This window comes from Mauremys mutica, chromosome 2 (assembly GCF_020497125.1).
Source record: "Mauremys mutica isolate MM-2020 ecotype Southern chromosome 2, ASM2049712v1, whole genome shotgun sequence".
In the NCBI taxonomy this organism is placed as follows: Eukaryota; Metazoa; Chordata; order Testudines; family Geoemydidae; genus Mauremys; species Mauremys mutica.
Window position 1 is genome coordinate 239,564,330 of NC_059073.1, and position 14,741 is coordinate 239,579,070.

Consider the following 14,741-nt stretch of genomic DNA (forward strand, 5'->3'; position numbering starts at 1 on the left):
GTATACCTTTGTTCTGTCTTTGAATCATTCCGCAACCACTCTGATTTTGTAAGATAAGTTGAGTGCCTGAACTGCAATTGTTTTGATTTCTTGTAAATTTCCTGGCTTTTAATGGTTGCTTTTTGTTAATTTGAAATTTTCTTGTAAGGGTGTTTACCCTCAGTTTACTGAACTAGACATTCAACCTTAACTTCACCTCAATTAAGTTTTGTGGTTGGGAATAGTTGTAAATAGGTAGAAACACGTCTGACACTGTGTGTAAATGTATGCCTGGTATACCTACCTAGAACCAATACAATGCATCAACCCCTTGAAAAGGTATTGTTAAAATACTGCATACATATTTCATGATCCAATGATAGAGAAATGAATTATTTTGGGGGTGTTTGGGCAGAGTTATTCTCACAAAAATACCAAAAAAACATAACCCTCTCTGTCAGAATTTAAAGAGCAGCTTTTTTACATTGAAGTTTTCTTCTGTTTATTTTTTCCATATGTCTTCAATGACTGTGACCAGTCAAAAGTACAGTATATCCAAAGCTGACTAAGGGAAATGCTGGAACAAAGGGCCTATATATTACACCGGTCAATACAGAATAGTGTTTTAAAAGTTAGTAACGTTGATGATGAACTGTCTTTGCTTTAGCTTACTACACTATTACTAAGACATAATTTGTGATACCAAATTCATTCAAGAACTAAAGTGCACTACATGATTTCAATGGTCACTTTTTTCTGCATTCCTCAAAAAATTTAATAACTCATTCTTTATTACAGGAAACGTTTATTTCTATGTCTAAAGTATTGTTCAGTGATTTAATTTATCTACCCCTCAGTTGGCATTTTTCTTAGATTAATGTCCATTCAAGCTGACATTAGCAATTTGTAGGTATGTCATTTGTTAAAAGAACCAGAAACATAGTCTGTGAGGTTGGCTGCTTTATGGGTACACTATTAAAACTAAAATTGAAAAATATTTGTTACTCTTCTAACTCTGCATGGTGTCTGGGCCATAGCTACATACAAATACTCCCCATCAAGAAGTACATGAGAAACAGATTTACAATCAGCCATCCGCAGGCAGTTTCCCTTTTTGGTTATTCAACCTGGCGTAGCTTAAAGAGTCCTGATTTTCATAAAGCACATAGCACCCACCCCTTTAGGTGACCAATTTGAGACACTATAAACCTGAGGCACCCCACATCACTAGTCACTCTTTAAAAACCTACCTGTGATTGTCTCCTAAGTGAAGATTATTATTACACTCAACTACAGAGAAGCACTAAAATTCACATACAAGTATCCAAGTTAGCACACACCTCTAGCAAAAAACAAAGTGGTTACCTACAAAGGGTTAAGATGAACAACAGGTGAGAAAAAGCTGTATCATGCGGATTAGATGAAGACGTGTATCTGTTTTCAGCAATTTAGTGAAAAGATCAATAGAAAACATATATATTTAATTAGACATATTGTTACCAGATTTGCCTGTTACTTTGGGGTATGCTGATTTATTCGGGTTACTCTTCTGGGGAGGGAATTCTGTAATTCTATCAATGTACTGCTTGTGTCACTTGTGTTTTCATATGAAGCTCTACTTCTGCCTTCTGTAAGTCCCCTCCCAATGGAGCTATCCTGCAGGACCTAGGTTCCCTAGGGCTGGGTTACTCCAGCCCCAGGACCAGATGAACACACACACACACACACACACATTAACAGAGCAAGTCTGAACGGACCGGGTCAATCAGCACTGTCAAGCTGACCTCTTCTATGCCTCTGGACTCACTGGGCTGGAGGAAGCAGCACTTTCAAGCTGCCTCTCCTTATCTGCCCCTGGGCTCCATGGACTGGGTCAAGCAGCACTTTCAAGCTGTTACCCTTATGTGTCCCAGATTCAGCATATCCCTATCCCCACTCTCACATCACAATCGTACTGGCAGTAACCTACTTGATGAGCAAACCCCACAGTATTCTGGGCGCTGCAGGGATCTTTAGCTTAGGTAAAAGAAGTGTTGCTGTAGAGTGAATGGGGGAAGCTAAAAACACAAAAGAGTAAAGTTCAGCAAGAAAGAGAGAAGCAACCAAGTTAACCATAAAAGTTATTTATTGAATAATAGTGATAACTACACCAGGAGGGCTAAACCAACATAACATACATTATTAAAGGTTAATACCTAAGGTAGAAAGGAAAACAGAGAGAGAGGAAGGGGGGGGATCTCACCCATTCCATGAGGCTTGAACTGGTCGGGATTCCCAGGTGATGGTGGTAGCAGAGGGTCCTGAATGCTGGAGACAGGCAGAGCCCCCAGCATGATCAGTCAGGAGAAGATGGAGTTCCAGTGGAACTGAAGCATAGTTTGGATCTAAGCATCAGAACCCTGACTAGAGGGTGAGTAGGGATTTTTGTAGAGAAAATATAATAGTTCACGGGAGAATACTAAGATTTGTTTATAGGTAAGCTGATGACTCAAGGGTTCTTTTAGGCTAGACAATAGGAGCTGATCACTCTTGGGTATGGGTGGTGGGAGCTCACAATGCAACTAGGCTGCTTGAGCATTTGGATATCAATTAAGGAGTCATTACTTGATTTGGTCTGACAATTGCTGAGCTGGATGTGGGCAGGTGTAGGTTCATTAGCATCTGGAGCAGAGATTCCCAGGATGCTGTGCTTCCCTGCTTTTCTGGTCCCAGAGTTCAGTGTGGTTCTCTGTTCTCCATTCTGTATGTAAATTGAGATGTCTCCCTGTCCCATCTTTCATGAGGCTAGGGGAGTTGTCTCTGCTCTCCATTCTGTATGCTAATGGGGATGTCTTAATCTTATCACCCTTGTCAGGAGGGGTCTAGGTGTGTCTCCCAAAACCCTTCACTGCTCTCTGCAAGTTTTTTCCTCTGATGGATTTTGGTTTAAGCAGAGGCTGAGGGGAGCGGGGGTGTCTTTCATGAGTCAGGCTGGATACTGCACCCTGGTTCCCCAAGAACACAGAGGTGTCTGGTATCAATATGGTTCATTTTACTGCAATTGGAACCCCATGTCTCTCCTGGCTCTCCCATTGTTGTATGTTTCCAAATTGCCTTTAATATATATAATTTTATGGAAAGGAGAACAGCAGATATAAACTAATATTCAGATCTTACTGTCTCATGGTGCTGTTAAGTGTAGCCATGTAGTGGGATTCAAACAGACCTGAAACCAATACACTCCTGATTTTGAATGTCTGGATGTATTTTTAACCCCTTCTGTGATGCCTAGGTACACAGCATGTTTTGCAAGAGCAGCAACTGTGAACAGAACCTCCATTCACTATTGAGTAGAATGTTCCATTTATCAGTACTTCGAAGAGAAGACTTTCCTGGGAGGTTCGTAGAATTAAAGAGGTCTTACTTTCATCCCATCTGAAAAACAGGTATGTCAAGAGATTAGAAATATATTGTTCTACTCATGACATTTATCTCTCTAAATGCAATTTAGTTTTGCTGTAGGTCAAGTCAGAGACCGTACTGCAAATCAAGGGGGAATTTCCTTTCCAAATTCCATTGGCAATTAAAATAAAATCAGTTGTTAATTTAGGAGGAGATGGAGTTTAACTATTTATTCATAATGTCCAAACCTCTTTGTGCATGCATGTGTGTATAGACATTATATGATAAAACATCTGTGTCTAGACATTTCTAAAATGCTTATCTCCAGGGCATCTAAGAGACTACTTTTTTACATGCTGACTTAGACATCATAATGTTCTATGTAATATCTGAATAGAACTTTTACCGACGTAACAGACCTATAATGGATGAACTACAGTGAATTTTAATGAAAACCATAGCTTTACCTCAGCTCCTCCTCAGAATACTTCCTGCTACAAACATCTGGTTCAAGTTGTTAGTTCTATTTGTAAGCAGAACATTTAATTAGCAGAAAGAACAAGAGAAGTCTGTTATGATGTGTAAAGGAAAATGGCACAAAGGAAAATATCTCAGAAGATTATTTTAATGTACAGATTAACACATATTCCTTATGACAATGCTGAAGATCTCCTTAGAGACTCTATGACTGTAGAGGCTTCCAGTCATCCTAAAAAATCTCCACTCTTTTCTGTAATTTATCACTCTTTCATGTGCTATCAAATGAGTTACTGACATCCCTTGGCTTAGAAAGGCAGTGACATTCAATGTCTGTCCCAATTTGGCTTCGCTTTCTGCATATTATCACAGAACATGCCGTTGAACCAATACTCTCGTGATCCATAGGCAACAGCTGTAAAAGAGAGACTTCCCTAGTCAAGCTTGTTTTGTCAAAAAGTTGTACTTTGCCTTAGTTATAGTAACGATACCATCATACATCAGTCAGCAAGCTAGTGTTATATATTTCAGGGAATGTTACATTAACTTCCTTTCTCATGCACTGCTTAAAAAAGCTACTGTGCTCTGTCCTGATATATGTTTCTTTCCTGGCCCTTGAGAATGAAACAGTCCAGCTCAGAGGTACTATCCTTGTGTTGAGGCCTATGCACACTTCTATAATTCCCCCAACAATGGGAATTTTCTAAGTATTATTGCCATTTAATAAATTGCAATCATTATCTCTGTTTTACAAGGGGACATTTCTTTCACTGATAACTGAGCTCTCTTTTGCATAATGTTGAGGGCTAGAATATTTTTGCCGGGCAGAGGCCTGAACACAATGTGCAGTAAGAGCCAATGTAATAACAGTGGAACTCTTTTGAAAGTGAAGTTGCACAGGTGTAAATGAGAGGAGATTAAGGTTGCCAGGCGTCCGGTTTTTGACCTCAGGAGAATGTATAGTTAGTGTGACGTGTCTTAGTATTTTTACGCATGAGAATCAACAAAAGGGCTTCTAGCCCCATTTCCAGGTCAAACAAGCTATGAGTATACAAGAAACCATGTCATGAGCATGGGCGTAGAGTTGGCTACTCCATTTGGACAAAACTCCATTTCATGACAAATTCGGAAATTTTGTTGTCATTCCACTTTGGAACAAACCCAAAACCACTGCAACATTTTAAAACAGAATTGAGTTGAAACAACAGTTTTCTGATAAAAATGTCAGGTTCTCAATTCAGGTTTTTTTTTCTCTGGCTTTGGTCAGAAGTGACCAGAGCACCCTGGTGCTCCCGTCAAAATCATGATGACTCTGCAAAATATTTTGGCTGTGACAAAACGGCATATTGGCATGAAAATACATTTCATCAGAAATTTTCTGACCATGAGAGCTTGTGTTGGATTCAAACCATTTCTTAAGGTACAGGTTCAAATTAGTGCATAAACCAGGCCAACAGGAAAGGCAGCAGGATTTTGTGTGACCTGGACTCATTGAGAGTTTTCACACCTCTATTAGTAACCCCCTTCATCCTCTCAGAGAGCTGTCACCCCTTAACTCAAAAGCTAAGCATATAATTTAAGCAACATTTGCCAAATGTTACCACACACGCTGAGGTGCTGCAGATTACACCTGTATCTAGGATGGGAAGTAATTTTATTTATCTTAGATACTGCTATGTGGTAAAGACTGGCAAATGTTGACTTTGTCATGGCGACCATTGTTCAAGGAGAGAAAAAGCCCTTAGTTGTATCCCATTAAACTTCATTGTGTGAGATTAGCCCATTATGTACAGCATGTTTGATTAGTTTTTTACATTTTCAGAGAGGTGACAGAACTCGTCATGTTCCCATTTACATTGATTGAAATGATTCCATTGATATCAGTGGGAGCAAGTTCAGGCCCACAGAGTATTATATGTGTGCAGGTATATTCCTTCTGGATAAGAATTGATTAAAACAAAGGTCTAGGAAACTAGGAAGATTTTAGTTCTAATGCTGGCTGAGAGTTACTGATCTTAGGCCAATCACAGAGCACCTTCTCAAAGGATTTTGCTGCTCTGGGCAGACTGGAAAAATGTCATCTCCTTCCAGCCTGCAGTTATTTACATACTCAAAAATCACCAAAATTTATTCTGCTTTATGTTTTCCAACACTAGGCAACTGCTGGCTCTGCCTTTATGGGAAAGCCACCGTTGAAGTCACTTGACCTCTTCATGCCTCAGTCAACATAGGTGGAACATAGAATGAAAACAGGCTGTCACTAGAACTCATGTGAATAATTTGAGCTAAGTTTTTTTTTACTGCAGTGAATAACTAACAACATCAATGACCTCTGCCTCCAATAGTTTAGTTCAAAAATTAACTATCCACTAAGGTGTAAAATGAAGTTTTGCAGTACTTTATTATCACCATTCAGCACAGTGGTGGTGGTTTTTAAAAAAACAGCATTGATCTTATTGACAGCATCCAGTGGGTTCTGAAGTAATCCAGTTATTTCTTGTATCTCAAGTACTGGTACCATTGCGTGGTAAGTGTTGGCTTATCAATGGCAGCCACTGTTTGTAATCATCACTTTTATTTCTTCAGTAATTCACCAATTTGACCGGGATACTGAAGGCTTGTCATCTGTACATCAGGTTAATTAGCTTAAAACACTTTTACATAGACCAAAAGTACATTCTCTATATGTCATATCAGGGACTCTCAGCTATGGCACCATGACCTATCAGCCTCCCAAAAAAGCAGCCAGCAGTTGCCTTGGTTTATGACCCTGCTTTCTTTCCTTTCCTCTGGCCTTCTGCTGAAGCAGCTTTGCTCAGGCACTACAACCAGTCCTGCTCAGATACCAAAACACCTTATTAAACTGCTCTGCCTATCCTTGCAGTGGCTCCTTAGAAGTGCCACAGGAGCCAGCACAAAAGATTCTGGGTTGCATCTGTGCCAGACTGTTTGAAAGTCGCACAATGTGGAGTGAATATGAGGTTGTGGCTGGAGAAAGGTTGAGAACCCCGCTCAGAATATTGCATGCATATATATTTACCTATCAGTAGGAGAATGTCTAGGTCCTTGTAATGTCTGACTGGTTGATTTCAATTAGGTTCTCAGTGGGAAAATAGTATACTTTACTGAAAAGGGGTATTGTGAATATGCTTTTAAGCTGCTGGGTGCTGAGCATTTCCAAAAGTCTGGCTACTTCATTTATAAGCTTATATGGGGGGCTGAACTCTTTCGAAAGAGCTATATAGACATATCTGATTGAAGCCACATCATTATGGTATCTGTGTACCAGATAACTCAACTTGCAAGTAAAGATCAAAATGGTTTTCACAGGAATGCAAGGTTCTCTCATCATTCTTTTGATACAGTGCATTGCTAAACAATGCACAACCTAATGCTCCCTTCACAGGAACATGTGCAAACACTTTCTTTGGTTTTGGTCTGCAAAGCTATAGCCCCATTACTCCTGCTGAATTTCACTTTGATTTTCAGGTTTGAATACATTGCATATCACCTGGGTTTGAATGAAAACCAAGCGGAATCTGTAATTTCACATGATTTCAAGGCTTACCCAGAAACTGGGCAAAAGTCACTTTGACTCCCTCAGGGAACTGATGGGCAGGATCCCCTGGGAGAATAACATGAGGGGCAAAGGAGTCCAGGAGACCTGGCTGTATTTTGAAGAATCCTTACTGAGGTTGCAGGAACAAACCATCCCAATGTTAAATATGGCAGGCGACCATCTTGGCTTAACAGTGAAATCCTTGCTGATCTTAAACACAAAAAAAGAAGCTTACAAGAAGTGGAAGATTGGACAAATGACCAGGGAGGAGTATAAAAATATTGCTCAGGCCTGCAGGAGTGAAATCAAGAAGGCCAAATCACACTTGGAGTTGCAGCTAGCAAGAGATGTTAAGAGTAACAAGAAGGGTTTCTTCAGGTATGTTAGCAACAAGAAGAAAGTCAAGGAAAGAGTGGGCCCCTTACTGAATGAGGGAGGCAACCTAGTGACAGAGGATGTGGAAAAAGCTAATGTACTCAATGCTTTTTTTGCCTCTGTCTTCACGAATAAGGTCAGCTCCCAGACTTCTGCACTGGGCAGCACAGCATGGGGAGGAGGTGACCAGCCCTCTGTGGAGAAAGAAGTGGTTCAGGACTATTTAGAAAAGCTGGATGAGCACAGATCCATGGAGCTGGATGCGCTGCATCCGAGGTGCTAAAGAAGTTGGCGGATGTGACTGCAGAGCCTTTGGCTGTTATCTTTGAAAACTCATGGTGATTGGGGGGGCTCCCGGATGACTGGAAAAAGGCTAATGTAGTGTCCATCTTTCGAAAAGGGAAGGAGGAGGATCCGGGGAACTACAGGCCAGTCAGCCTCACCTCAGTCACTGGAAAAATCATGGAACAGGTCCTCAAGGAATCAATTCTGAAGTACGTAGAGGAGAGGAAAGTGATCAGGAATAGTCAGCATGGATTCACCAAGGGCAAGTCATGCCTGACTAACCTTATTGCCTTCTATGAGGAGATAACTGGGTCTGTGGATGAGGGGAAAGCAGTGGATGTGCTATTCCTTGACTTTAGCAAAGCTTTTTATACGGTCTCCCACAGTATTCTTGTTGGCAAATAAAAGAAGTATGGACTGGATGAATGGACTATAAGGTGGCAAGAAAGCTGGCTAGATCATCGGGCTTAATGGGTAGCGATCAATGGCTCCATGTCTAATTGGCAGCCGGTATCAAGCAGAGTGCCCCAAGGGTCGGTCCTGGGACCGGTTTTGTTCAATATCTTCATTAATGATCTGGAGGATGGCGTGGACTGCACTCTCAGCAAGTTTGCAGATGATGCTAAAATGGGAGGAACGGTAGATATGCTGGAGGTAGGGATAGGATACAGAGGGACCTAGACAAATTAGAGGATTGGGCCAAAATAAACCTAATGAGATTCAACAAGGGCAAGTGCAGAGTCCTGCACTTAGGATGGAAGAATCCCATGCACTGCTACAGACTAGGGACCGAATGGCTAGGAAGCAGTTCTGCAGAAAAGGACCTAGGGGTTACAGTGAACAAGAAGCTGAATGAGAGTCAACAGTATGCCCTTGTTGCCAAGAAGGCTAAGGGCATTTTGGGCTGTGTAAGTAGGGGCATTGCCAGCAGATCGAGGGACGTGATCAGTCCCCTCTATTCGACATTGGTGAGGTCTCATCTGGAGTACTGTGTCCAGCTTTGGGCCCCACACTACAAGTAGGATGTGGAAAAATTGGAAACAGTCCAGTGGAGGGAAACAAAAATGATTAGGGGGCTGGAGCACGACTTATGAGGCGAGGCTGAGGGAACTGGGATTGTTTAGTCTGCAGAAGAGAAGAATGAGGGGGGATTTGATAGCTACTTTCAACTACCTGAAAGGGGGTTCCAAAGAGGATGGAGCTAGACTGTTCTCAGTGGTAGCAGATGACAGAACAAGGAGTAATGGTCTCAAGTTGCAGTGGGGGAGGTTTAGGTTGGATATTAGGAAAAACTTTTTCACTAGGAGGGTGGTGAAGCACTGGAATGGGTTACCTAGGGAGGTGGTGGAATCTCCTTCTTAGAGGTTTTTAAGGTCAGTCTTGACAAATCCCTGGCTGGGATGATTTAGTTGGGAATTGGTCCGGCTTTGAGCATGGGGTTGGACTAGATGACCTCCTGAGGTCCCTTCCAACCCTGATATTCTGTGATTCTATGATTCTATGAAAGGTTCGTGAACTTTAGTGGATCTGTTGACAAACATGGTCTGAGTTACCATATGTAATGTTAAATGATTAAATAAGAAGTCCCTCAAACCATGTCTGCTGCTATGGCCCAGTTTAGTGTGAGAAACAAACGGCTGTAGTAACAGAAATAAAAAACATAACTGGGGATGTATGGTATATGAAAACTACTTTTACTGTACAACTGGAAAATCTATAAAAGCAGCCTCCAAAGAAAGAGAGACTGCAGTGAATCTTGAGAAAACAATTGATAATGGCTAGTTTCATTACAGTGAATACATGAACAGTTTGGAGAAATGACAGATCTGGCTGGAAGCTTTCATAGTAGAAAATCCTTTGCAGAAAATGGTATTGATGGTTATAAATTCATATAGGTGTGACCAGGACCTATCGGCTAGATTGATCCCTGGGTTTTGCTGGCTTGTCTAACCATCAGAAGGTGGGCCAGGTGGGACGGGATGAGGGTATGGCCCAAACCCCTCTCCCACAGGGCCACGGAAGGGAACTGGTGTAACAAGGGAAGTATGTTGCCCCATATAAGTGAGTATAGGAGTTGGCTGAGGAGTTCTGAGAGGCATTTGCTTCCTGGAAATAGAACTCATCACATAACTTCTTCAGGGATAATATGGCTCAAGATGAAGCTGTGCCTAAGGAGCACAATTGAGCCCCATGTTAACATGTCAGACACGCTCCATATTAAATGTACTAGCAACCTGAACTATATTTCAATAAAAAATATTGTAAATGTAATTTGCAATGTACTCAGTTGAATTCCCAGCTTGACTGAATGGGCATCATATCTTGTGAAGAAGCACACCATTCATTTGGCAGATAAAGTTGTATTGACCCAGCTCTCAGGCTTTATTTTATATCCTTCAGCCTATTAAGGAGCTTCAATAGGTTTATGTAACTTTTAAGACCTCCCCTTGATCCACTTCAGTGTAACTGCTTTGAGTTCTGTCCTTTGATAAACATTTTCACATCTGGAAGACAGTCCCACATATCTGTATATTTTTGACAGATGTTTTACATATAATTTAAAATAGTGTTAAGTGAAAGTTTAAAGAATTGTGGCATACTATTTTTATTATTTGTTCTTATTGGAAACACAAATAACTTGTTAGATAGCTCTCTGCCTTTATGTCAGTGATAATGCACGTTCACCTTCAATTAAGTATAGTGACATCTGAAACATGCTGCCATTAGGAGTATGTGTACAACATTGTTAGTAATGATTCATGTAAAATCCTGTTCCATTGGTGTGAAAGAAAAATACTCCAATTAAATACTACACTTGACCAGCAACAATTCTATGGTACTTTGTTTAATCTCACTGTGAGATGCACTGTCCAAGCTGCCAAAGGTTATTTCTTATGGGTCAACCTTATTGGTGTAATCTCATTGACTTTAGTAGAGTTACACCAGGGATTAATTTGACCGTAAATTCTCTTGCTGACTTCTGAAATATTTCCATCTCATAAATAGGAGTTAGGTTTCCAACTTCCATTGACTTGCCCTTCCTTTTAGTGGTGTCCAACATCCTTGTGGCTCCTCTCCAGTTTCCTGTGGTGACTTACCATAACCACTGCGATGACGGGTACTAATTAGCCATTATGTTGGCAGCCTCACTGGCAAAGCCAAGGAAAGAATGGCCATGGAGTGTGTGCTACAACTACATAGCTGGTCATCCTCAAACCAAAGTTGAGTCATGTTAACATGCACTGGGAGGAAGCTTTCACGGCCTGTTCTTGTGCATATAAAATGGACTTTGGTCTGCAGGGCTATCAATGTGGCAAACTTTATGCACACACATATTAATGAGACACCCACCCCCAAAAAACCTTCCAGAAAATATAATGGTTGATCAAGTTTCCTGAGCTGTTAACTAAATTAGCTCAGAGGATACTTATTGCTAATGAGGCTGAAATAAAGAGCTTGTAACAACCCAAGTATTATGTTCCTCAAAAAAACAATAAGAAAAAAAATCTTGTTCTGCAACAACAGTAACTGCGAACACATGCAATTAAGTTTATTACACTATAAATCACTCAGTTATAAAATATTTTGCATTAGAACAGTTATAAAGTAAATTGATGAAAGAAGATAAATAGAATGATTCATAAGTCATCTGAGCTCTCATAAGCTTCCTTTAAAGTGAATGAGAAGTATTGGTTTATAAGGAACCATGGCTGTCTTGTGCTGTGAAATCTTGGTATTTGAACTGAGGAGTCAGAGTGAAAATAATGATCTCATCTAGAAATTAACAATTGACTGTTCTGTTGTTGGGGATATAATGAGGCTTTCTCTTCATTGGAGCTCATTGAGACACATTATCAAGAGCCCGACATTTCCCATAAAATGAGAGGGTGTGCTGGAAATGCATATGTCTCAGCTAAAGACTGGTGTTATGTATCACTTCAAGACTGTCATTCTGAGAAATAAAGATCTGAGTAACTCAGGGGCTGGGGGGGAGGAGGAAGTGTACAGTATAAAGGCTGGGAACTGTGCCACTATAAATACAGAAGAGTTTGCCATCCTTCATGTCATTGGTCTGAGAAATACCCAGAGATATCCCTCCAGGCTAAATGAAGGATCAGGTTTTGTGGCTCTCAAGTGTTTTTTAACCTAGTGTCCATTTAACCCTTTCATTGTCTATGGATGGCATACAAAATATATTCACATGGCAACTGCATATTTTGGTTGACTTGCTCTCACAGGCCTGTGTACAACGCACATGCCATACAAAGGGTTAATGCTAAAAGGTTGCATACTGACACATCTTTCTCTTCGTACCAGGTTACAGAGCCTTTTAAAAAGCAGTACTTGACCTTCAAGCATGGCACTGAACTTTTGAGGGTAATCATAAAATAAATACAGTCGAACCCATTTATCTCGACCTCGGTTAACTTGCCAACCCTATTAAGTCGACGTTTTAGTAGTGGAACCGCCAAACTCCCTCTTTGTCTTACCGGTTTCTCATCGGTTATGTCGATTCTTTAATCTCGCCGAACCCTAATATCTGGAGCACAGAAGAGCTTTTGCCACTAACCGAGGTCGAGATAAATGGGTTCGACTGTAACTCCGGCGGCGGCCCTGCCCCGCTCCTGCCGCATCCCTCCCCGGCCACGCGACTCCTGCCCTAGCCCCGGCTCCCCAGCCCCGCGGTTCCCCGCGTACCCGCCCGCCCGGCCCCGCTTCCCCGGTCCCCGCTTCGCCGCCCGCCCGTCCGCCCGGCCCCGCTTCGCCGGTCCCCGCTTCGCCGCCCGCCCGTCCGCCCGGCCCCGCTTCGCCGGTCCCCACTTCGCCGCCCGCCCGCCCGGCTCCGCATACCCGGTCCCCGCCCGCCGCCCGGCCCCGCTTCGCCGGTCCCTGCTTCGCCGCCCGCCCGTCCGTCCGGCCCCGCTTCGCCGGTCCCCGCTTCGCCGCCCGCCCGTCCGCCCAGCCCCGCTTCACCGGTCCCCGCTTCGCCTGCCGCCCGCCCCCCCGGCCCCGCATCCCCGGTCCCCGCCCGCCCGCCCGGCCCCGCATACCCGTTCCCCGATTCGCCGCCAGTCCGCCCTTCCCCTCTTCACCGGTCCGCGCTTCGCCGCCCGCCCGTCCGCCTGGCCCCGCTTCGCCGGTCCCCGCTTCGCCGCCCGCCTGTCCGCCCGGCCCCGCTTCGCCGGTCCCCGCTTCGCCGCCCGCCCGTCCGTCCGTCCGTCCCCGCTTCGCCGGTCCCCGCGTCGCCACCCGCCCATCCGCCCAGCCCCGCTTAACCGGTCCCCGCTTCGCCTGCCGCCCGCCCGCCCGGCCCCGCTTACCCGGTCCCCGCCCGCCCGCCCGGCCCCACAGACCCGGTCCCCGCTTCGCCGCCCGCCCGGCCCCGCTTCGCTGGTCCCCGCTTCGCCGCCCGCCCGTCCGCCTGGCCCCGCTTCGCCGGTCCCCGCTTCGCCGCCCGCCTGTCCGCCCGGCCCCGCTTCGCCGGTCCCCGCTTCGCCGCCCGCCCGTCCGCCTGGCCCCGCTTACCCGGTCCCCGCTTCGCCTGCCGCCCGCCCCGCTTACCCGGTCCCCGCTTCACCTGCCGCCCGGCCCCGCTTACCCGGTCCCGCTTCGCCTGCCGCCCGGCCCGCTTACCGGGTCCCGCTTCTTTGGCTGCCCGGCTCCGGGTCCCCGTCCACGGCCGCCCGGCCCCGCTTCCCCGTCCCGCTTCGCCGGATCCAGCCACGTGCAGGCACCGCGGTAAGGGGGCAGGGAGGGGGTGTTGGAGAGAGGGCAGGGGAGTTCAGGGGTGGGGGGGTGGATAGGGGTTTATCTCGATCATCGGTTATCTGGACTATTTTTGGCAAACCCCTAGGCCGGCGACATAACAGGGTTCAACTGTAGTGCCGTCTGACCGTTGCTTTCATAGTCTTTTGACCCAAGGACTAATTCTGCTCTTGGTTTAATGCATGCAACTCCAGTGAAGTTAATGAGGTTTTACAGGTATAACTGAGGGCAAAAATTTATGTTTCTGAACCTTAGTTCCTCCTTTGAGAGCATCACAGCTGTCATTCTGAATAATTCCTCTTGGGTCACTTCTCCTTTCAATTTTTTTTCTAAGTTTGTAATATTCTTTGTGCAGCTTTGGCTCTCATCTCTTTTTAATTTGTAGAAACTAGCATGGTATTTAAAATACATATGGGGGTTTCCTGGTTTACTTTTGAGCAAAATAATGATGAACTATACATTCTTTTTCTCAACACTGTGTAGAATATTTTGGCAGCTTCTCCCCCTTGAAGTGTTTGTCTCTCTCAGTGGAGGGATGTGGTCTGACAACACTTTTTAATAATATTACAAACCTTACCAGAGCAACAAAAATGTTACCACAAAAAGATCACATGAGTCACTAATCAAAAAAAAAAAGTTTCTAGGGGAACAGTTGAGATTAAGACCAGCTTCCTAAAATTGTAAGACACACTGTTCCAGCATTTGTTCTTGTACCATGCTCCCCATTGAGAGCTTGTGGAGTTTCAATATCTGAAGTCTCTGTGGATTGCTGTACTTGAAAGGAAACATGGATTTCTTATGTACTCTACATGTTAATGGTAGGAAACGAGAACATACAAGAGCTTTCACAAATTTGCTATCCTTTTTAATTGTCAGTAATTTTAATTGTTGAGTCCTGAATTACACAACTTGCCTCAAA